The 26,231-nt window shown below is 38.4% G+C and overlaps 1 long non-coding RNA gene across 1 annotated transcript in view; it reads right to left on the bottom strand.

Moving 5' to 3' along the window:
• Window positions 1-26,231, bottom strand: part of LOC140848907 (uncharacterized) — a 314,939-nt gene that overhangs the window by 178,440 nt on the left and 110,268 nt on the right. Inside the window, exon 3 of the long non-coding RNA XR_012130196.1 lies at window positions 467-8,524. This is a non-coding gene — a long non-coding RNA (uncharacterized lncRNA). The remainder of the gene's footprint in view (window positions 1-466; window positions 8,525-26,231) is intronic.

Below are 26,231 nucleotides of genomic sequence, written 5' to 3'. Positions count from 1 at the left end.
GGGTTGACTTCAGCTGTGGATATCTATATGCTAGAAAAAGTGTCGGATTTTTTGCCAACCAGCTTTCCTGAGAATGGTTACATTTGCCAGCTCTCAACTGCACTATGGAGCATAATGTGTCATTTGAAGTGTAGTTTATCCTAAAGTGCTATTTAAAAAAGATATTAGGAATGGAGCTGTAGAAATACACACAGAAGAAAACCCAGGGTTTACATATGATATATTAGACATACACAACCCATTCCTGTCTACTAGCCTCACTAGGAACTAAATCATGTACAGGAACATTTAAAAGACATTTCCCAGGGTACACTAAATCCTGCTTTGTTTTCTTACTGCTACCAAACAAGTGGAGAGCAAAGAACTGTCAGAATGTACACTGGGTGGCAACTTTATAATAGCTGCACTGCTTCTTTCCTTCTTTTTTCCAGAAGACAAAGTGTAAAAAGTGAGAAGTTACTCTTACCTCTACAAAAGCTTTTAAATAATGGCTTTTCCAGGAGCAACTGCACTTCTCTCTCACCAGACCATTTCCCCAGATGGGATCTGCAATATAAAACCACCATAGATTGGCTTATTGAGGAAAGGAGATAGACTTGTACAAATCACTGGGAAGATAAATAAGCTATAGAGATCAATAAATAAAAGCCAGGCAGCAAAAAAAATCAAACTCCGGCATTCCACACCAATTAAGATGTTATTTACTGCCCATGTGATTGTAACTTCGATGTGCTCCTTCCTCGTTTTCACACCATAGACATTTGTTTTGCTGAGAGAGAGATATATAACTGATGTGTAAATAGAAAATGATATAGATAGATTTTATGTCCCATAAAACTGTTAATCTGTGCTCCACATTAAATATAAAGTACATTTTTTATTTAGACACTGTACTGGTATAATTAAAATAAAGTATGCTAGCTTTATTTTTTCAGTAAGTCATTCCCAAACATAGAGATCAAATAACAGTGAAACAGCAGCATGAAATGTGGTTATAATAGCCTGAGACCACGTTTCCTGAGACTAAAACATGGGAGATAATAGTGCGAAGGTACAAATTAAATGCAAATAAAACAGATTCCCTATTGTTGCTAATCCCTGGATTGGGTTTCAGTGTGGAAATTTAACTGTAATGTTTAACTTCTTTGTACAGTAATTATCGACATGTTATATTTTGAGATCACTGATGGAAACTATCAGCAAAGGATTTAAGAAGACTACCTGTCCACCTTTTGGAAAGAGAATGGAAATGGCCTGCAGCAAATCAAATGAAAACATACTGCCCAGACTGCCTCCGGGACACTTATGGCAGCTGGCAAACACTTATTGACTTGTTTCCCAACTGATGTACATTTCTGTGGCAACCTACTTTTCATTCGCCAGCAGAAGCTCTTTTTTATTTCAGAGTTATATCAGCATGTGTTAGCAAGATCCCGCTTAGGAGGGTGACTGCTCCGAAAACATCTCAAATGCTAACACAAGGGGACTTAACAGAGTTGGCGTATGTTACAATTTCTGGTTTTCTGCTCTACATAAGCCTTCATGCCACGGAGGGCAAGTGTGACTGGTATAATATACATGTTTTCTAAAGGCGAAAAATATGATTTAAAGTGAACTTAGCAGAATTACCTTTTTCTAAGCTGTTTCACATGGACCTTGCTACTTGTGTTTAAAATGATCATTGAGCAATTGGTTTCTTGGGATTTTTCAAGTGCACTGGTATGAGTGGTTGTTCTCATGAGATATGGCCTTATTCTAGAGCCTTTGGTAAACAATCTCTTTCTAGTCTTTTCCAAAACAGCATTTGTTTTGTAATTCTATCATTTGCAGCTCTCAACTTCCAGAAAAGTTTGGGGCACGTAACCTTCTATACTTTTACACTCTGTAACTACCAATGGCAATAACAGTGTAAGCAAAGCATATGTCCATAATTTTCTTCCTCACTTCCAGAAACTATCCGAGGCTACCAGAAAGTCTTTGCAGACCCTTCCTCATCCTGAAGCCTTATAGCTCTGAAGGAAGAAAAAGCCGCCTTTTCACAAGTGGAGCCAAACTTCATCCCTTTTCCTTTTTCTCCAAAACAAGAGGCATGTAGCCCTAGAGGCACTGGGGTGCAAAGACATCATTAAAAGATCTGTTTTTACTTATTTATGTACTAAAAGTATATATGTTATTAATATAGGTAGTTGTATGGTTCAGAGGAAATGTACATACACTGGGGTGCATACTCAAAATTCTAAAACTATTTTTGTGCATGACTTTAAAAGTTTGAAGAGGCTGGGGACTGCTATTCATTCCTCAGACACTGGATTGAGAAAGAACTCAGAGACTCCATGTGGTATAGGCAGACTAATGGTCCCCACCCAGGCCCAAAGATATCTGAGTCTTATATTTGCCAGAACCTGAATATAATATCTGGCAGAGCAAAATAAACTTTGCAGGTGTGATTTAGGATATAGACTTTGAGATGGGGTGATTATCTGGGATTATCTGGGTGAGCACAATCTGACCACTTGAGTCTTTAAAGGTGGAGAACGTTTTCTGGCTGCAGTCGGAGAGAGATTTGACAATGGAAGAGGGTCCAATCAATGCCATCTGAGAAAGATTCAACTCACCCCTGCAAATCTTGAAGATGGAGGAAGGGGCCACAAGCCAAGGAAGGAAGGCAGTGTCAAGAAGCTAGGAAAGGAAAAGGCTTCTCCCCTAGAGCCTCCAGAAGGAATGCAGCTTTGTCAAGAAGTGATTTTAGCCCAGAAAGACCTCTAACCTACAGAACTGTAAGATAATACATTTGAGTTATTTTAAGCCACTAAATTTGGGTAATTTATTATGGCAGTAATAGGAAACATACAGTCCATCTTCCCTAACTAATTGTGAATGCTGGAGTATTAGGTTAGATTTAAGTACTACATCAAATGGATTCAAGTTGCAATCAATCAGTTAAACATTTTCGGACAAGATTTCCTAAGTTTACATCACTTGGTGGAGGGGGTGTGAGGTACAGGGAACATATAGCAGCAAAGTATGCCATGATAAGTTGACAAAATATTATTTGCAAAAATAGAAATAGAATGAGAATAAGCTCTTTGGTCAAGAAGAGGTGAGAGTTTTCAGATACGATCTTTGCTCATTATCTCCATATTATCGGCAGTGCCACCAAACATCGAAGAGTACAAAGCTGACCTTGGAATCTTTGTATTTCCCCAAATCTAAGTAAGACAGTTAGAAAATTTTAAAACTCATTCCTCAATATTTGAACTTCAAAAGGTAAAATTTCCAGTAGTGACAGTATGGTGCTGGAACATTAATGTGTCAGCATGAAATAATATAATTCTGTAGGAGGTAATAAAGGCATGAATTATGTCAAATTGTATTCAGCTCATGGATGTTACTGTGCTTCTTATGGGCAGACACAGCTAAGAGGCACAAGAACACCTGCCTGTCTCCCTCAGAAAATTAAAGTCATGTGCACAAACATCAGTCTAAGAAATTAGGGGACCATTTGTGGCAAAATGAAAATGTGCCATGTTATAGATACAACTCCTAAGGATATGGAATATCTGTTAAGCAGAACATAATTTTTCTCCTGATCTTGCTCATTGCAGGAAGAACCATTAAGCCATTTACATTACAAGTGGGGGCTTCTACTCCTGTCAGGTAATATACTATGCTAAATGAACTTGCTGCTATGCTATATAGTGCTCCATTATAGACTCTAGCCATTAATTGGTTTGGGGTCATTGGCCATCTCTGTTAATGTGAAGAATCTATTCTTCTTTAAGTAAAACGTTCAATAGCATCTCCTATTGAAATGGGCTCAGTTCAAACAACATGCGTTATTATGCATGTGCCAGTGTACATGTGTATAGGTTTTCCTGCATTTATTTATTCAAGGTAAGAAAACAGTGTCCATTTAGTAAAGTTAAAGAAAGTATTTACAGGTGCCATCGTGTTTAAAAGTTGCTTGAAAGTCCCTGGGAAAATCTGGTGTGGGGAAAATGTGAAACTCTGCAAGGCTCCTTGTGATTTAACCCTTTCAGAGCTAAAAGTATTAAGGGGAAAAAGCTGCCTTTCTCTTCTTTGCCCCTGTCTGCAGATGCATATAGATGACACTGCAAACAGAATCATCACTTCTGCTACAACCTGGGTAATAATGTGCTCAGTTAATCTACACAACATAGAGTCATCCTCTCAAAAAGTAATTCACTTCTTTAAAAACTGGAAGGAAAATAAATACGGTGCAGTAAAATTGTTGAGCAGAGGAATCTATCTGGACATTTCACAAAACATTTCATTATGCTGACAATTCCCAGAAGTACTCTCAAGAGTGCTTTAAGCTGAGGATTACTGCACTGGAGCTGATGGACTTTTTTTGTAGCCCCTTTAAAAGGCAGTGAACCGTTTTTCTATTTTATTTAAATAATGCCCCTTAAAATGGATTTTTAGAGGTATAATAACTCCTTAAGAGTCAGTTATGCTAAACAGTTTCTCTTGATAGAAATGTTGTAAAACTCGTTAACTGCACAATTTCAGATGCCGGCTTGGTGAACACTAACTGACATGTGAATGACCAGAGTTTGTAAAATAAATTGCAATAGTTGTTGTATCACACAGCTAGCATGGCACAAGCTGGAGGCCACAAGGGGCTCCAACCTGACAGAAAATTACTTCAAGATGAATGAAAAGTATTTGTTTCTCTTTATTAGTTTTTAGAGAACAATGAAAATGTTGAATTGTTTACAGAGGGCTGATTAAATGTGGTCAGTAGGGCCATGTCCCTATGCTAACTGTTGGCCTCCCCCTCCTGCTGGCCCCCAACCTACACACTCACATGCCACACCACTCTAAGTACCCAGCCCCCACCCTTTGCTCCCTGCCACATGCATCTTCTTACAGGCTATTATGGCTGCACATCTGTGTGTGAAATGTGCTCGTTCTGACAGTTTACTGCTGCTCGGCACTGCAGAAGCCTTTGTTAGGTAAAACACTGTTGTCAAAGCCTAACAAGCAGGTCATGCAATTTGCTGGACACTGCAGCAGAGAATAGCCCAGGATGAATTGCTTTGGCCTCAAACAATGCTCAGTTCCACATTGGAATACATATGTATTTTTTCATTGTGCAGCACTACAAAAAGTCACGACATTTTGTTTTCTTAAGGCTTTGATTTAAAATATATATATATTGCTGGGGTTAGACTACCACAAAGTAGCCTGTTTGTTGTATTTACTTAGGATAGCTACTGTCCGATAGCTAAAGGAAAAAGGCTTTAATTGGTCATTTGTGGTCTGAATCCCATTTATGTTTTACCAGAAAGCACAGTAAGAGGAAAGGCACTGGCTACCATTTTAGCTGACTGTTCGGTGTACTTAAAGGGGTGGTCAAAACCGGGGCATTCAGGAGGATGTCGTGCAGAAAGATTCTCACTTTGTATTTCCACAAAGTAAACAGCCCTTGATGAAAAGAAATATGAGAACTCATTAATAAGCAGATGCCAAACAGGAAGAGAACAGTCTTTTTACCAAGTTAAATGAATCACATCCAGTAGGTTTTGTTAAAGTAAAAAATTAAGGAAAAGCAAAATCACTGCCATTTCAGCTCAACCAACAGCCTTCCATGGCCCATCCCCTTCCTGACTTCTAACTTCTTCCTTATACACACACACACATATGCACACACACACGAGCAAGTCTGCTGGGAAAATCAGCAGTAATCGGGAGCGGTTCAAATGTTATTTGTGGCATTCTGACAGAATACATAGCATACACCCCTAATGTGCATGCAGAATTCTCTTCCCCTCTGTGCAGAACATGCATTCTGTGCCTATTATGTGTATAAACAATGGCATATATAATTACCTTTCTAGGGTGGCAATTATTCCTCAGAATCAGCAACCAGAGTTAAAGCATGTTCCCCCAAAAGACATTTGGGGATCAATTCTGGGTCAATTACATCAGGCTTTGATTTATCACATGGTGTCAGACCATGTTAAAAAAAGAAAATTTTCTTTTTTAAAAAAAGCCTTATGAAGTAAAGGCTAAAGGTTTGACTCAAATTGGTGTGTTTCCAACTTTGCTTTCAACCAATTGCTCTGCCCTCCCCCATTTTCAAAACAACTGTGATTTGCAGGATTTTATCTGTTAGACAGTTTGCTGGGAATACTAACTGTAATAAATCTGAACTATGCCCAGATTTGATCTGCTCCCCATCACCAAGCACTGGGAATTTCTCCTGGGATGCAGCAGAGGGTAGGGGTTAATAGTTCAGGGTTTAGAGTCTAAGAGATCTGCATTTAGATCTCCATGATTAGGCAAGATACATATCTCTACAGTGATAAAACCTACTTCAAATGGTTATTGTGAGCTTTAAATGAGAAAAGTAAGGGAGAGGATATGTGTAAAACACTTAGCTCAGTACCTGGCACATCTGGAGTACTTAATGGACAGTGAATGCTCCTCTACTGATGGACAAGCCAGAGTTGGAGAGGCAGAGCAGCCCCTCCAAAGGCCCCACCACCCTTGAGTGGGCAGAGCAGGGCAAGGGCAGGGGAAGCAGAGTGGATGTCGGTACAAACCACAGGGCTGAACTGGTGAATTCCAAGATGCCAATTAAGAAGTGAATTAGACTGCACATGACGTATTCACCGATTTGGGCTAATTTTAAATAGACTGACTGCAAACTGCAAACAAATTAAGGTGCTCCTCTGTTAATAAGACAACTCTCACTCATACACAGCTATAAGAACTACAGCTAAAAGCAGTATTTTACATGGCTTGATCACCAAGACATGTAATGTTTACTGAACATATACCCATGATGCACCAGGCACTGTACTAGGCACCAGGAATAGAGACAGGCCCTCTAAAAAACACTCCCAGAACAGGAAACAAGTATCTACAATTTAGCAAAATACAATACATAACTCAGATTGCCTGGAAGCTATTTCAGGTAAACTGAAAGTGACATAACAAATATCCAATATCACCATCAGGAGTTTTGGGGCAGGGGATTCATCCTATTAGATGAATCATATAACTGAAGTTATTGGTCAAATTAGAGCTATTCCTTAGTGCAAAGCAAAATAAAGTTTTTAGAAATTAAATAAAAGGGGATGGTATTAGAATTCTCATAAAATTATTTAAGTAGCAATGTAATGCCCCATTCAAAGAATACTTTGAATCCATTTTATATAAAGCAACATTGTTTATTCAATAAGAGAGAAATGGCACTTACACAATTCATTTCTCAAAGGGCACACAATGTTATTGGCAGTATGTATTGGCAGCTTAATTAAGAAGTCTGTTGATGTTTAAAAAAACCTGGCACATTTTCAATTCAGATGGACACTACTCAAGATAAAGACATGTCTACAGTTGGCTCATACATACTGAAATGTGTCACAGACACTACATAAAATGTCTAGTGCCTGCAGTCACATTAGTGTCTTAACACTGGACAAATCCTGAGTTATACTTATTCCCACATCAAAAGTAGTTTTTTGGAAAAATTGTATAGGTTATTCAACTTACGGAACATAGAGGACAGTTAATGAATACTGAAAAAGCCAAATTTTCATAAAGCTGCAGAATCTTTTGCTCCTTCCTTGCCCTGTCTTTTGCTCCTTCCTCAAACTTAATCCAAACCTGCCACTTCTCCATGCTAATAACTCACTCAGAAGGGCAGGCCCCCAGAACATGGAAGGTAGAGGCCTATAGAAACAACTGAAGTAATTCACCTCCCACCCCCCAAGAAATGTACAAACACAATATATTTTTCCAAGAGACAAGCTACACCTAAGGGGGGAAAAAAAGAATTTAATTCAATTAACTCCAACTCAATAGTGTGTTAATACCTCTCAAGTCTACTGAATATTTATGGAATCAATAAAATGAATCCTATCAGAAGTCCAAAAGAAAATGGAATTAAGAAGTCCTGAGTTGCCCACATTAGATTTTTTTGTTTTGTTTGCTTTGTTTTGTTTTAAAGGGACTTAAAATACTTATAGAATATACTTTTCCATTCATTTCCTGTTTTAGGGACACACTTAATTAAGAGCAGCAGGAAAAAAAAATGCACCCTGAAACTAATTGTAAATCCATTGAAGGCAAGGACCACATCTTTTTTGTCTCCCTCATTTTCCCTCCCCCATTTGAGCAGTGATTCACACATAGCGGGTACTTAAGTTGAAAAGGCAAGGCATGTTTCAATTCACATTAATCTGGAGGAACTGCATTGATTTAAGGAGAAGCTGAGACAAAAAGGATAGGTTCAATCTTTTCTGAATCCTGGCTAGTGAGGCACACTGTCTTGAAAACTTCCTTCCTTGAAGCTTGCGTAACATTGGCGTCATTAATTGCTGGCCACTGCGGCATTCTTAATGTCTTGATTTGTTTTCATTTTTGCTGATGGTAACAAGTTGACTCTCCAATGGTTGTCTTTCCAACAGGAAAATGAAAGGTGATTTGAAGCAGGTATTCAGTGAAGAAGGCATTCAGTCTACCCATATCCTACAGACTTTATTTACATCTGTAAACAAAATAGAAACAAATTATTAATCCAAATTTCCTAAAAACAACTTCTCAGAAGTACAACAGTCTTTTGCTGAAAATTATTTAGTTCAACATTTAAAAAAAAAAAACCTTTTATGGTGATAATGCTATTTAAGTTTTATTTCCTTACCTTAAATAATGACTGTGAAATCCATGCCACCCCCAGGTGCAGATCCAAGCCTAATAAAATCAGGAACACCACATATCTGTGCATTTTAAAAACAAAGTTTCCCTACCCAGTTAAGGATTCTGTATTTTCTTCTCTTGTCTTGATAAACAGGAATAAAACCCCTCCTGGATTCCACACCCTTCCCCTTCACTGAGATCCTGCATAGTAAAGTCCCTGCCTGGGCACCAAAGTAGATGTCCAGGAAACAACAGCTACAGATAAAAAGAGAAGAGGAGACCGTTGTGAAGCAATCTGGCCAGGCAGGAGCACGCTTTCTTCAACAAATGTTCTGTACTAATCAGGTGGGTTAAAGAGACAAGAACAAACACTTCAAACATCAGCTCTAGCGTCAAAGGCCCTAGGAGAGCAGCATGGAAGCATCCAGGTACTCCTACCTTACGTATTTCAGTCATACCTGTGCACATGCATATTAGTAGCACTATCTTAGACCAGGAAAGACAGACATTTTTACAAGAAACACTTGTATTCATTCACATGCTCAAGGGCTACTGTCTCTCTGTAATGTCTAACAGCAGAGCCACTGCAGTAAGATGTAAAGCAAACACACAAGCTTAGCTTTAATACATTTAATTTATTTACTAATTTGTTGTATTTATTTTGGTTTTCAAAAATAAGCCAAAAGAGGTTGTATATACGGTTAAAATACTCTTCAGCTCATGAGCAAAAATGCCATCCTACATGAGCATTTAAAAGCCACCTGGGATCATTTTAGTTTCTTCTTTCTTTGATATCCATTATATCAAACTTGTCACTGAAACCTGTTACTTCTCAATTTGAAATGTGTTTTGCAGTCCCTTTCCTTCTGAATTTCTACTAAGTCCTCCCCACTGTGTCAGGCCCTGTTCTCCTCAGCCTGGAATTTGACAGCATCCTAGTTATGCCTAAGAGGCTTAACACAGCTGTGACTTTCAGCCCATGTTCACCAGGCAGGCAAAAGAGAAGTATCCTCAGCACACCAGAGAGTGGGACTGGAATTCCTTTTCTGACCACAAGTGCGCTGAATGGCTCTGAGTGTACACTGCTTCATCATTTCTCCCTGTTTCCCTTACTCCATGTTGGCCCAGTCTTCAGAACTGACTTCTGCCCTGCCTAGCTTTCCTATTTCCTAAAAGCCTTGTGCCTTACCCTAAACCTAAATCTGCCTGACTAGAATCCTGATATAACCCTTCCCCAGATTCTATTCCAGGACTCCAGCTGCTGGCTGGGATCCAGCTGTGATTAGATTGCCCACCACCATGAACCACCATTCCTGACTCTGAATCTCACTAGTTATCTATATCCCAGTTGCTCAAACTTTCAGCTGAATTGGATCTTCTCAGACCCAACACCTTTCCGAACCATCTACTTGGTCACTGAGCACCGACTGGGCTGCTGGCTAACCCTGGTGCAGCCAAGGCTCTCCTTTCACTCCTGACTTGACTTCCTCCTGTTCCCTAGCAACTCAGGTTGCTGAGATCCTGCACAGGAATGCCCTCTTGCTAGCCTAGCCAAATTCTAACACTATAATATTTTTATAATACCTATCTTTTATTTATGCATTCATTCAATTAGTCAGTTATTTATGTATCTTCACTTACTTTATAAAAACTCAAGAGGTTAACATTAACTTAATTTTTTAAAAATTCTTATGTGACTAAAGGTCAACCCCTGCCTAATTTTTTAAAGTACTCTACTTCATTTCTCTGCTTAAGGAACACAGATCTACTGATGTCTAGGCTTATTCTGAATCTTTGTTTACTCCCTTTTTTCTGCCTTCTTAATTAGCTCCTTTCATCCTTTGGTACCTCACATGACCTAAGAAGTCTTCCCAGAGAAACAAATCCACATGGACTTCTACTTTATCTAAAGTCCTCTGAAATAATATCACACAGTTTAAGTACTTGGTTTTCACTGTTTCATATACATCAGCTCCCCAGACAGTGTCAGTTCTTTCAGAACTGGGATAAAGGCCATGACCAGTACCTGTTACAGTGCCTCTCAAGTACTTGATGTTGACCTCTAGTGGGAAACCAAAGTTCAACCTTCACTTTCATCTTCTCTCTAGCCTCCACTCGCCAGCCCCACCCCCATGGGGGAAAAAACACAAGGTAACTTCATCAAGTTAATGGACTCAACTAAACCTCTTAAAAGGGGGGGTGGAGCTTTTGGTAAATTGAGAGAAAATGTTAAGGTTTTGACTTTTGTTGTCTGTGGTCCCTTTGGGGCTCATTTCTGGGGGTTCTCACTTTCTTTAGATTGCTTTTCTCTACGTCCATGTGGCCAGTAAGACAAAACAGGTATGGAACTGCCTTCCATTTGGGAGATGCCCTCCAACACTTCCTCCCAAAGATAAGGCCTAGGGAAAATTAACTAAACCACCTCTAACTTAAACTTTTATCTTTTTTTCTTGTTTTTCTTCTGCTCTATATAGTCACTAGTAAAATAGAACCTCAAGAACTGACCCAGGAGAAAGGGATCAAGAAAGACTACCCATGCACAAGATACATTATTACAAAGCAGGTCTACATAGATAACTGAACTCATCAGAGACTGCATTATGTTCGGGGGGAGGGAGGGCAGCACCCAGGTAACAAATAAGAACACGTGTGCTGTGTATTTGAGGTCTATCCTGTGTTTATCTCCTCCAACTACCCGTGGCCCCAGGAGATATCTGGGTATCTGTGGGTCCTAACTAAACCTAACTGTATATTCTCAATAAATGATTGTTAATTGATTTTTCCATAGTAAATGTCTAAACTTTATCAAAGAAGACCAAGAATTCTCAGAAATTCTGAAGTTCTGGTCACAGTTGTTTATGATTTATGTTTTGAATACATTCCTCACTCAAAACCTTAATTTTATTCTTATAAAAGCCATTTTTCTAAGACCACACCTCTTACAGATGTGTGAGTCAATGACAAATTAATGACAGATCTTTGAGTATGAGATGTTTGTGAGAGTGAAGATGCAAGCATGACAAGTCTTGGAAATTTTGCAAGCCTTTCTTGCCAAAGGTTAAAGCCAGTGGGCTCCTTCTACTGTGAAATTTTGAATTAGCACTTGGAGATGATGCAGAATCATGTGATGTTCATGATAGCTAACATCTTTTCAGTATTTAAATATATTACACACACAGTATACACATGCATATATACATAACTTTGATGTACTACTTGGAAAAGAATGGATAATGGGTGTAGGCATACCCACAAAGTCATGAGATCATTGGTCACTTGTCCAACCTTGGACAAATTATTTGAACTCTATAACTCGTTTCTTTTTGTCTACACCTACTTGATAAATTGTTGTCAGCAACATGAGCCAGTGCCTTTTTTTCCCTATTATATCCCCAGCTTCTGGTACAGTGTCTATATATAGTAAGTATTCAATAAAATTTAGTTATTGCTGTTCCTGTTGGTATGCCAAATCTGGACAAATAATGTCATACCTTAACAACTAACCATTATGTCCTTCCAATAAAGATCTAATAACATGGTGTGCATTAGTGTGATCACATTTTCCAACCCAATCTTAGAATACATGGTTTTTTAAACATAAAAGGTTCTTTCTGACTTAGAATTTTATTTTTATGAAAATTCTTGTATGTTAAACCTGATGAACTGACTTTACCCTACAAAATTAAACTGAGCAGCCCTGGAAAGTCAAAGACACAGAGCCCCAACAGTCACCTCTAGTTTTTATTACAAGTTCCCCTGTGCATATGATTTTTTTTAAAGCGTAATAGTTCAGAATATCAAGAAAAATAATTTTTATGCTTTCCCAAAGGAAGAATGGGAACTTCTTGCTTCTACAAAAATAGCATGGATGAGAGTTTTCAGTAAAACACATTTCTCCTACTGAAGAGCACTTAATAAACACACACACCTGGCTCCTTTCATTTGCCACAACATACAAGAACACACAAGTGGCACCCATTTGCCAGTTTTCAAAGTAATTCAGTCTGATCTGTTGAGGTGATGGATTTGTCAAACTGTGTAAGCCTATCATTAAGGGCAGGATAGATTATAGGTTCCATGCAGGACATTTTGGTGCTTACATTTCTCATCCACGCAGCCTATGAAACATAAGGGGAAACAAGAAGATGAAAATAAAGTTGAACATGGACTCACTGCTTCTCTCTCCAAAGCATAATATGAGCCAGTTAACAGTCCATACCACCTACTATATATACATATATATATATAAAAAGTTCTATTTCTTTCTGGTTAATATAAAAACCTTTCATAAAGGACACAAAGATTATGCACAAAAAGTGACTATGCAGTCTAACTTGCGGCCTTGTGCTTCCACTTTTAAAATATCATTCTTTCCTCTCTCACCCTACCGATCTATGCAACCACTGTGCTTCTCTATGATATTTTTTTATGCACTTAAAAATTCTCACCTAGAGTGGAGATTATATCTACAGTAAAATTCATAATACGGTGAACTGAAAAAGACAAGGCTAAATTAATTAAAAGCCTAAAGTATGGGCTTTTGTCAGAAAGATCATGACAACAGCAACAGCTGATGTTTGAGTTCGCTAAATGAAAATCACTAGGCTGAACACTTTACATGCATTATTTCATTGAGTGCTCATGGAAGTCCTTCAGCAGGTATCATCCATTTTTACACATTAGAAAACAAAACCTGAGAGACACTAAGTAACCTGCCTAAGGCCATAAGCTAAGAATGATAGAACTACTTTCAAACCTGAGTTTGTCTGACTCCAAAGCTCATGTTGTTTACCACCACATCAAACTGCTGGGGCTTCCTTCAATCACTAATAACAATAAACCAGTATCTCAGATTAGGCGAACAAAACTGAACTGCCAAGGAACACTGATTTAGTGAAAAATGAGAAGTATTTAAAGTTAGTTCACCAATGATTTTAGGTAGGCAATAATTACCTGCCATTTATGCAGTATGCACTCACACCAGGCACTTTTTTATACATTAAATCTAACCCTCACAGCAACCCCATAAATTAGATAACTATCTCCATTTTACAGATAAGAGAAAAGATACTCAGAGAAGCTAAATAATTTGTCCAAGATCCATAGACAGGAAAGCTACTAAGTGGCACAGTCTTTGCACTATGCCTTTCCGCCACACCAGCCCATTACCTCTCTTACAAGGCCTTTCTCTAGGGTGCTTAAAAAGGCTACTCTTTAAAGGAATAGTCCCATCCCCTGTAACTGTATTTATACTATTTATTAGCTCAGCAAAGCTTTAGTTCAGAGACAATACAAAAGTAAACTCTGACCCAGGTCCTGCCCTCATTATCATAAATTCCAAATTTAGTGAGGTCCATGTTAATGGCTTTTACTGTACATAGAAAAGAGTTTAATAGTCACTTAGCCCTGCTCTATCTCCATGAACAAATCTAAAAAGCCACCACAAAGGTGAAGGAAGGAAGAACAGTGACCTCAAAACTAAAACAGGTAAGAAGGACCTATAATTTGTACTCCAATACATAATATGCCAATATATTACATATAACAATACAGTATAATATGCCAATATGTAACCACAAATTCAACCCTACAAGTTTAAGGGCTCTATTCATCAATTAAAGAAAATTAATCCTAATCAGATGTTCATATTAAGGAATATAGCCATAGCAAATCGGCAATAATAATTAAAAGTCCATTTCAAATCTCTTTGGTGAGCAGTGAAATGATCTAACATAGCCAGGCTGCCTGTCCTTTCTATAGTGTTGTATAAATATGCACATTATGTGAAAATTCCTGGCTGTTGAACATGGTCATCTTTGCTACTCATGCTGCACTTGTTTCTAATGAAGACATGCTTCCATGTGCAGCCTGAGTGGGAAAATTATACAAGTCATGACAGTCAAGCACATGTCTGCTCCTACAGTCAAGTCCGTAATACCCAAGGTTTTCCCACATAGGTCATCACAGTGCTGCAAGATTCCAAACAAAGCCCACCTGCTTTGGAAGGGGCTATATGAAGGGGTCAGGATCCCACAGGTCTGTCATGTTGCATCATGTCTGTTTGTTTATTTTTCCTTCCTTTAGGTCATCTTGTAAAAGTGCTGCCACTCTGCAAGGGAAATAGACTTGGGATACAAGCAAAACAATCCAGGTAAAGGGCAGCCCAACTGTTCTTTCAGTCCTAATGCACAGTGGAGCAGGGGCTGACACTAGATTTAAGATCATTTGTATCTCGCCAGACTCTCAATAGGACACCTGCTTCCTGGACACAAACAGCCCAGGCTTACAGGGGGCCAGTTTGCTGAAGGCCCTCTTGAAGGAGAGGTCTGCAATATTGGATACCCAGAGTGAGCCAATCTCCCATGTTACTCTACATTAAGTATAAAAGTATAAACTTCTCTACCATATGAACATAAACTAATCCTAACAGCTGAGACTGCTGTAACTCTGATATCCCTGTACCCTTGTTTTGCTTGATTGATTTGCAAGCAAGGCTCACCAAAATATTACCTTAGGATTCAGTCTTTCACTTTCACTTCCAGCTCACTTGACAGAGCATCATAACTATTACTATTTCTTTTATAGCCCATTTTAATATGGAGTCATCAGAAGGCATTACTGAAAAAGAATATGGAGTCTTATTCTCTGAACTTTTCAAAGTCAAGGCATGGAGAAAACATCTTTCCTGAGAATGGGGGTAAACCCCTAGCTTCCTCAGAATACTTTCCAACCCATGAGTTTCTGATAACCATTAACCAATTAAATCTTATGAGATACTTAGCAATTCCTCTTCTAGCAATTTTAATTACAGAAATACTATCACAAGTTCACAAAAATAAAAACACTACCATGTTCACTGCAGCACTGTTTGTAAGGACAAAAATGTAAAATGATCTACATGGCCGACAGTTGAAGAACTGTTTATTAAGAACCATCTGAACCATAGAACAGTATGCAGCCATTAAAGATAAGATAGGTCTCTATTTACTGACATGAAAATATATTCCATGAAAAGAAGGAAAATGCAGACAAAATGTACAATCTGTTACCATTTCTAGAAGAAATACAACTGTATATGTCTTTAAATAAATGTATATATAGAGAGATTATATGAAACAAAAACACCTGCTTTAGAAAGATATGTGTGAATAATAGTTACATATATTTCTGCTGTATGATATTCAGGTAAAAAAATTTCTATTATATATATGTGTGTGTTGTGTGTGTGTGTGTATATACACATTTGTATGTGCAGAGAAAAACCAGGAAGAACTAGTCAGCTTGGGCTGCTATAACAAAATACCAAACCAAATGGGTGGGTGAAACAACAGACTTTTATTTCTCACAGGTTTGGAGGCTTAGAAGTCCAAGATCAAAGGGACAACAGATTTGGTTACAGATGGCCACCTTTTTGCTATGTCATCACAAGGTGTGTGCTGAGGGTTATAGGGGCAGGGGAGAGGGGACCAAGCCTCTCAGAAGTAAGATTGGGAAGGGAGGACTTTACCTTTTTACTTGTATACACTATGGGTTCTGAACAAGTTAAGAGTAATACAAGAACAGACAAGAGGCTAGAATATAAAATTTATTCCTGATTGAGGCCAGGGTGGAGGAGGTAGCTTACTGTGAAAGCCAAAACAGGTCTGGCTGTTTGAACCACAGAACTAGGCCAACTCTGGACAAGCTAGGCCAGTACCGTGCTGGGGTGGGCTCAGGGAGAATGTGGACTATCGGTAGGCAGGTCCTTCTCCAGGTAGAAGGAGGGTGGTAGTAAACGAGGCTGGCCCACTTACTCACTCCAAATTTACTATTTAGGCAAATCACTCTCCCTCTAGGGCAGAGTGAGAAAAGTGGCTTGGCAAGTAGGAGTATAGTCTGTATCTGAGAAAGTAGTATGGGTGGCTGAATCTAGATTGCAATAAGTTAAAGAGTGAAAGGTAATAAGGGAGAGAGGCAAGAAAGTAGCCAAGTCAAGAAGAATTGACAGAAAGTAAACTAAGTAGGGAATTTAGAACAGGATTTTTTTTTCTGCTAAGGAAGAGGACAACAAAATGTCAAATGTGGAAAACAGAAGAGACAAAATAAACTAGAGCAAGAGTCTAAGTACAATGATGGAATCATGGACACAGTGAAGATGAATCATGGACATCTCTTACTAAGACATGAATATAAGAAAGGAAGAGGAAAAGCCACAGTGATTTGAGGCACAGATAAAGGGAAGGAAGTGGCGTTCATATCAGGGGATCAGTCTTGTTAAAAAGGTGGCTAGACTGGAGGGTTAAAGTCAGACAACACAAATTAAACTTGCAAACTGCCAAAAGGCTAGCTGTGCTAAAGTCATGACAAAACTCAGCAGAACCCCAAGACCTACTTGCAGATATTTTATTATGCTGTGAAACTTTTGAGAAATTATGTTTTATTATTTATAAGACATTGCTTAGATTAGTATTGATGTATATATACTCTATCATTCAATATCATGCATCATAATATCAGTTGATTCACATGTTCCTTTGTCCTGGGAACCCTAAGGAATTAAGTTTTTCATAAGTAACAGTTGTTTAAGCTTGACCTGGCCCTGTGCAGTTTTTCATTGCAATTCTGGCTACCATTATACCATATTCCCCAAATAACAATGCAGTATAAAGTAAAATCAAACAGACCAAAGAAACTGGTGGAAAGATTGATAGTCTTAAAAGTCAGGCTCATACATTTAAATGAGACTAAAATTTCTGCCCTGGAAGTGTTTCTGTATTTCCACTAATCTATTTCCATGCCATGGTTTCAATGGCCACAAAAGTCCTTCTGGTAAACAGATTCTTTGGAAAACAGATTTCTGTGAATTAAAAAAAGAGGGAAAAGCTTCATATCCTTCAACAGCCCCACAAGTTATATCCTTTATCAGGCTTTAAAGTCATGTTCCCATTCTCCATTCCTCTGTGTGGTTTAGCTTTATAACCAGCTGCCCCCTCTTAACTGAAAGTTTTTGACGTCATTCAGGTTTTGCAAAATGTGGACTACAGCCCCTATTCTATTCAGGCTCCTATTAAAGCTGCTATTAAAGTTATGCTGCATTTGGTTAAGTGTGGAGGCTGGCACCAGGGAGGATCCATAATGGTGATTATCATGCAAATCAGCCTCCTGCCTGACCAGCTCCTCCACAGAGGCCTTCCAGCCCTGCTTCCCCAGCGTCTTTGCATTGTCCCCAGGATAAAGCGAACTGTCTTCACTGCTGACACATGAAGCCGAGGGATGGAGCCGAGACGGGTTCTCCTGACAGAGATTAGTGGGCAGCAATGAATCTTACACTTGGGGTAGAAATATGATTTTATTTAAGAAAATAACCATACATAATTGGGCCTCTGTCACTTTAAATTTTAATGGTGAGAGTAATATGGAGGCTTCAGAAACTTTAAATTATGGCTTTCAGAAGCTTCACACTGAATCTTTCAATTATTCTCTGTAAGTACTTTCTCAAAGCATGTGCCACCATGACACTGATATCACAATTCAAATCTAAATTCAAAACTGACTGCAAAGCTATGAGTTATGTGCTGGCATGCAGGCTGCCTCATTTTATCTCTGAACATCTGAGGAGGCAAATCAAGAGGCGCTCTCCCTGAGCCCAGCCAGCTGTTTGCCAAATATTCAAATACGCTGGCATGCAGAAGAACCTTTCAGATTTCTCCACATCAAAATTAGCGACGACCCCCTATTTTCCCATTAGTTTCTGGCTCACCTACATCCTTTCCCACAGCCTGCCTCAGCTAGGCGTTGGCTCTTGCTTGCTCGCTTGCTCCCCTCTGCTCCCCCTCTGCAGCAACTGGATCCAGTGTGCACTGCCGAATGGCAGCCAGTTCAGAAAAAACCACAGGGAGAGTTTTCAAGTCTCTGTTTCCTTGAAGTGAATCTGAAAGAGGGGCTGAGCTGGTATTTATTCGTAGTAGAAGGAAGACAGAAAGCAGAGAGCACATAAATTTTACTTAAAATCCATTCACTAACCTGGAACAAAAAATGGAATGGGGAAGATAGCAAGGGAAAAGGGAAAAGCTTTCCTCTTTCCTTTTGGTGTCTTACCTTCCTTGTTATATACCTATTTTTTAAATCTTTTTAATATTTTTGTCTTCATATTAAAACAAGTAGAATTAAATGTATATATAGGTTTAGCTTTAGACTGTGTAAATTATTTTTGAATGAGTCCCCTACCTCAGTAAATGCAGTGCCAAATTTATAACTGTAAATAACTAAATCCAGCTGCACTAATGAATCTACAATGAAAGACAACCCTTATTTCACATTTTAAAGGTTCTGAAGCAATTCTCCTCAGCTGAATGACTTAGAACAGAGGCTATGGACAGCACGTGGAGAGTTTAGAAGGAGAAAGGGACTAAGGTGCCACAAGACAACACCAAATAGCTGGGCAAACATCCTCTACCCAAATAGCTGGTCAAACATCCCAAAACTAGACACCAAAACCCAGGTTTCCAGCTCAGAAAGGGGTTCTTAATTCCCTCCAGAAAAGTTGGGTCTTGTTCACTTTCTATGGTATGTTTACTCTTGGACAGAAGGGGCACAGCAGGAGGCTTTCAGGGCACATTTACAGGGAAGCCAATCTCACAGGAGTCATGAATGCCAGATGTCAAACCAATGTGTGCTGCTGAGCATGCTCTGAGTAGGATGTATGGCACCAAATCACGGTCCTCATCTAGGGCCTTTCCTTATTAGCTGCAGGCAAATCCTGGTAGATATGTATCTCATTTAAAAAATAACAACAATAAAAGAAAATGCTAATATGACTGCAAAAATTGCCTGAGAACTGAATAGGCTTAATGGCACTCCAGCTCTGCTAGTCACTAGTCGAGTATACTCATCCCATCAATCTAAATCATCATAAGGCAAATAACTTACTTCTGGGTTCCACGGGTGGCAAAGGTTAGGAGACCCATGTGTGGTCATAACAAGGATGTCGACTCACATTATTTCTTGAAAACAGCCTCGAACATTGCTTTGCACTGAGGTCGGGACTGTGATGCCCAAGTGGGCACACTTCTAAGGACAATGACCATGGACAGAGAAACAAATTCAAAGTCCATATTGATTGTGGAGCCCAAAGCAGTACAATTAATTACAAATCTTGTCTGATTTGATTATTAAAACTTTATGTAGTGTTTCAAACACAGAACAGTCCTACATAAATCATTCACCCAAACATTTACTGTGCTCCTGTTATATGCCAAGTACTATACTTTGATGAGCTAGTTTTGCAATCCTCATGCTACTGGATATTTCTGCAGAATTTAGTAGTGAGGCTCACGCCTTCATCCTTCACTTATGTCAAAGTTCTCTCCCTCTTACAGAGGTCCACCGCTCAGACCACACCATTCCTTTTTACTGATTCTGTTTCCTCAAACCTGGCCTCATTTCACTCTAAATCAATGAGGGGTGAAAGGTGGCATATCAAAATCACCTAGGAGACATTTTTTCACAACTGATATTGTGTATAGATGTTTTACACCCCCCACTTAAAAATCATTACCTATATGAACCACTCATTGTTTCTAGCTGGAGTAAATTATACCAATTAAGAATTTGGGGATTAAAAAAAGTGCTGAAGATCTCTGTACTAAATACTTCTTGATGATGTTATCTACTTCTACTTATAACTAAATGCTGACAATTTCAAAAATAATATTTTAAGCCCAGACCTACATATACAAATGCCTAATGGGTCTCTTGTTTTCAGTGATCTACTAAGTCATGCGCAACAAGTCCAACACCAAATCTATTATCTTTATATTTTTCTCCTCCCTTTCTTACTAGTATCCAGTCAGTGGGTACTTCACACTCCCGAGTCCCACTTCACAGACCAGATCTGTCACCATGTCCTTACCCTTCTTCCTCAGAAATAGATCTGAAGTCTGTCTACCATGTGCCATGTGCCACCTGGACCTCTCCAGCTGCCTCCTCACTCCTCCCTACCAGCAGCCCCTCCACTTCAAGTTATTCTCCACATGTTCCTGATTCCTACTGATTAAAAAAGGAACTCCTAGAATGCAACACTCATAATATACAAGATGATTTTTGATAGCACAGACCAACCTTTTCAATATTTATGTATTCTCATAGGTTTAGAAAAGTACAATTAACACATCAAACTTGGATTTTAAGTTAACATTGAGTTTGCTTTTAAAATAAATTTTGGTATAAAAATTGGACAATTTAAGTAAAGATTAATCTAATTCAGGTAGTATGCAGGTATTTTTAAAAAGATAAAAGTGGTACATAAATCAATGAAGCTTGGGAAGCTTGGTCCTACAAAATAGATCTCAACTTCTTAACATGATGTTGCAAATGCTACACATTACCTTTAGCCACTGCCTCTTCCCACAATTCCCTTTCCTCTACTCAGACCCTCTGTGCATCAGCCTTGCTGCAGAGCAAAACACCTCAAACCTAGTGGCTAAAAGAATGTTTTAGTTAGTTCATAACATGTGTGAATTGGCTGAGTTTTTCTGTCTGGGCTGACAACAGATTTTCTCTGGACTTCTGTATGTCTGTGGTCATATGGCAGATGGGCTGGTAATTACATGACCCAAGATGATCTCACCCAGCAGCCAGCAGACCATTAGCCAGAGCCTCTGCTCTCCTTCAGCGGCCTCTTATCCTCCAGCAGGACAAGCTGGGCTCTTATACAGTGTGGTCTCAGGGCTCCAAGCACAAAGGCCTCAGTGTGTAAGCACCTTTTCAAGTTTCTGCTGGTTTCACATTTGCTAATATCCATTGGCAAAAGCAAGTCACATGGTGAGCCCAAAATCAGTGATGGGGAGATAGACTCCACTTCTTACTGAATGGATCTTCAACATCACATTGCAAGGAGTTGGATGCAGAAAAGGGAAGAATTTGTGAACACTGTAATAATTTACCTCCCTTGCCATATCCCAAACATGCCAGGCATATTCAGACACATGCTCATGCTGTTCCCAACATCTGAAATGAATTATCAATCTCCTTCTGTCCTTCTGGAAAATTCTTATTTCTTGTCCTTCAAGGTTCTGCTCAAATATGGCATTCTCTGACAAATTCCCTCAAATTAATTATTCCTGCATATATTCCCATAATTCCCTGCATATGCCTGTACTATAACATTCAGTGAATTGTATTACAGTTGTAATGTCTCCCCAAATAGACAGTCTTTGTACTATCAGCATCTAGCACAGTGCCTGGCAAAGAACAGGCATTCAATATTCACTAAATTGAATTTAATTGAATAAATTCAAAACAAAGATTAAAGTCTCCTTCAAATAAGCCTACATTTAAAAGTCTTAACGTACAACTATACAAAACTGGCCTTACAAGTTAGTAGGACTAATCAGTCCACCTCACATAATTTGAAGGATACCAGCGCAATGATCCCAGCCAAAAGCATTTTGTCTGTGGGATTACAACAAAGCCTTAACATCCAGCATAGATTACTCTAGGTGTTAAAATGTTTTGCCACAGTGCACAAAGCACTGGTTTTGCTGTCTGAAACACTAGGTTTCAAAACCTAGCTTACTTGTACGATCCTGACAATGTACTTAATACATTTCTCTGCACCTTTCTTTTATATCCATACAGTTATATGTGCTGAAATAAGTATGTAAAGCACCTAGCACTGTGCCTGTCATATACCTATATATCTAACTCCAGAATCTCCTCTTGGAAAAGCAAATTACCTGGGAGGCGTAACCTTGAGCCTTTATCATTAACATCTGAAGAGAGTGGGAAAACAGTAAGAAGAGTGTAAAAGTAAAGCCAGGGGTGGTAGTTAAACAAGTTGGCAATATTACTGAGAGCCAGGCCTGTGGCTAGTAATTAAACAGTTGTATCAATTTTCAGGGACCCAATCAAGGAATAAAAGTTCCCTCCTGTCCCAGGGTATACATTGATTATCTGTAGTGAATCTCTGCATCATTTTGCTGTGTACATATACATGTATCAACCTGTACACATATACTCAGGCAAGACTACTCAAGAGAGAGTTCAGGGAGAAAAGAGGCTGTTTAAAATGGTGTTACTGTAGTCTTTTTAATGCATATTCCCTCACTCTTTTCCCTTTATATTTAAAAGTAGTTGTGTTAGGAATTTTTTTCTCCCTGCCCAAGGATACACAATTTTCTAAGTGAGAAAAATGAAAAAGCACATTACAAACACAATTCTAAACTTCAAATTATAGCACTTCTAAAGGAAATGTTACCGTTAAAATCAATATAAAATGAGTTTTAGACACATACAGTTCTATCAAAGTAATTTAAAATGTTTTAATAAAATCTCTAAATTTCCGAAATACAAAAAGGAATGTGACTCCTATAAGAAGTATATACAGTTGTCCTTCCTGACACTGCACTCACATCTCAATGGCAGCTCTGAAACACTTCTGCACTTAGTGTACAATAAACCAATCTACATTTGTTGATATCTAGTCCTGCAAATGAATCTGCATCATTTCTCCTGTGATCTTTCGCACCAGCTATGCTGTAAACTTCCTGGTACTCAGCATTCTACTTTCTGTATTTTCCCAATCCACCTTTGCCCACTCCAAGCACCCTGACTGTGCTCAATAAATGTTAACTTATGACTGATAAGGAAATGTATAGGTAGCATTTGCTGATGGTAAATTCATTGGTCTACTTAAGTTCAATTCAAGATCTCTAAAAACCCTAAAGACTAAAAACTTACGGTGCCCCCCATCCACATGCAAATTAAAATAAAAATAATACCGAACCATAAAGCACAAAATTTACATATCATGTTCAAATTAAAATAACTTCTGCTAGAAAAATTTTAGGTAAGCTCATCAAAGGCTGAACTCTTTCATTCTTTCCCCTCCCTCTAGTGAGGTTAGCATATGTGGGTGGGGAGGGTTGTGGAGGGAAGTGGGTAGTCACTGAGCTAGATTAAATGTGTCTTGATTTCCTAGTGCTTGGCCTGGTAGAAAATACTCCGATTCTTTGTCCACTTCATAAAACTTTTATCAGAATATTAATTATGGGAATGTATGCTACAGAGTGTAGGAAGAAGAATCAAGTAATGGCCTACAAAATCCGTATGTATATTTGCTGTTCCCTTGCAAGTGTCCAAATTCTATTGCAGGTATGTAACAGGACACCTTAAAATAGTATGAATAGAAACAATGTAACATACTGTTTTGCCTGCTTTTACAACTGTATTATGGTTGTATATAGAAAAGGAGGTGCAATAAATGATGGTCAGCAAAGCACTCAGCACAAGGTCTTTGTGTTTCATTTCATTAAGCTCCAATATTTGATAAATGCAACAAGCACCAAATTATATTTGGTAAACCTTCCATAATTAATGTTCCACAGCAATCACAAAGTCTAGAATGCAAATGCTAATTACAAAGCCAAATCAAAACCACCACAGTTAAGATTAAAACTAAAACATTTTCACTTATAATGTTTTCATATTCATAGTAACAGGTATTGGTTAATATTTCCATTAAATTTGAATATTTTATGCTTAAATATAATTGTTTCACCTGACCTGTTTCCTCTTATTATTTTAAAATCTGAGTGTGTTACATATGACTTGAATAGTTTATTCTGACATACCTGGGTAGACCTTTGTGTTATATTAAAATATATTTGGACACCTAGGAAAACCGCATAGAAAAATCAGAAAATTCTTGTGATTATAAGTTACTTCCGATTACTCAGGTACTTTAATAAAACAGTGAGTTTTTTAAACCTTATTCTGATAGTGAAGTACAACAGGAATGCAAATTTGGGGAAAAACTGAGTAAGTTGGTAGCTTGTTATGTTATCAGACCTGACTAATCTGTCCTAAGATGTGTCCAATGTAAAGATAAAAACACAAAAAAGATTTCCCTTTATAGCTTTGATCTAGGAGTGAAAGGTATATTATATCCATTAAGTAGGAAGCCAAGGATTACCTGGACAAATAATATTATAGCTCTGTAGAATGACTAATGGTCTTTGCACAGGCCCAGACTGGTTTCATCTTTCTTGAGATTTTATCACTCATTTGTTCTCAGTCATGTGCAGTCAGTAAAGCCAGCAGAGGTAACAAGTGCTTGATGCATGATACTTGAGACACTTTTGTCAGATTGCATTTATTTTAAGATTTAGTCATACTTGGTACTCTTACATGTATATGTTCTTGAGCTTTGGGTTTTTCCTTGTTTCCAATGATGGGTCAAACAGATATGACAAGTACAATAACACTACCCTCCAAAGCTCTACAAAATAAAACCTGTATCTGCTCCCCTGCAAGGGATGCCTTTCCACTGCAGATTAAATAAATGACTGTAGAGCAAGCACCTTAATATAAAGAGTTCTCTTTATTTGTTGCCTTATTTGCACAACTTAGAACATATCCCTTACCTTTTAGCATGTATTTTGCATTTCAATTCAATCAATCCTTACAATCTTTGCAGCAAGCCACAGAAGTTGCTTTTTAGTTGAAAGAAAATTTCAAGGGAGGAGCGGTATAGAAAAACACATTTAATTTATCATTGAAAAGGGACCTTTCTAAATGGTTTCTGAGCACTTTTGCATCTTCTTACACACTGCAAATCAACTCAGATATCTTCATCAGTGGCTGAAACCAACATATCCTTATCAGTAACATTCATGAAAGATGGTATGTGTATGTGCTACAAAATGTCTGGCAGAGACCCAGGAATAAAAAAAAAAGAAAGGATGTGGTAAAGGGTCAATGGAATAGCTTTGCGTTTCAACCTTATTCATTTGAGGAACTTTCTATCATTGCTGTTTGTTCTATTTGGAAGGATAATAGGCAAACCAACAATGTCAGATGTCTATACTTGATTTCATCTATATATAGGGACACTTAATGTACAATGATGCAGGATGGAAGCATAGCTATACCCAGTGGTGTATATAAAAACATACATACATTCTCTTGTCCCTTTCTAAATTTTCCTATTCAAGACATTATCTTATGCAAAGTTTAGTGCTTTTTTGTTTTGATAAACTAAGCATTGTCTAAACATTATTTCACAAAATCAAGAGTAATTCTTGAAAATTTATTTCTGCAGTCAATGGTCTTCTCAAACTGGGCAACTCCTCCTTGGAACTTTGGAGCCACAACTGCACTGTGTGCGTGAAAGAGCAAGACAATTCATTAGCCGATTCTGCAGCAACTCAAAGTGGCGGGGGATGTCAGCCCCTGCTCTGGAGCTCCAATACTAATGAGAGTCATTGCATATTCATAACCCCAAATACAGTCAGCTTCTTGTAAAAACTTTTGTCACCCAGGCTTCATGGCAAGAGCAAAGCACTGCACAGTTCGTGTCGTGGCACTTCCGCCAAGTGAGTGCAAGAGCAAGATTGATTGTTTTGCAATGTAGCCTGACAGGGGAATTAAAAGATGCTGCCCCAAGGGTCCTAAAACTCCACTTAGTTTGATTGCAAAGCCCCAAATAATCAAAGAAACAAAAAGGAGGACGCAACAGTGAATGTGTATGTCTATATATACATAAACCCACTTATATATCATACATAAAAAATATATAA

The sequence above is a fragment of the Manis javanica genome, chromosome 1 (assembly GCF_040802235.1).
Source record: "Manis javanica isolate MJ-LG chromosome 1, MJ_LKY, whole genome shotgun sequence".
Classification (NCBI taxonomy): Eukaryota; Metazoa; Chordata; class Mammalia; order Pholidota; family Manidae; genus Manis; species Manis javanica.
The sequence above is the reverse complement of the archived record's forward strand: the minus strand, read 5'-3'. Positions and strand labels throughout refer to the sequence as shown.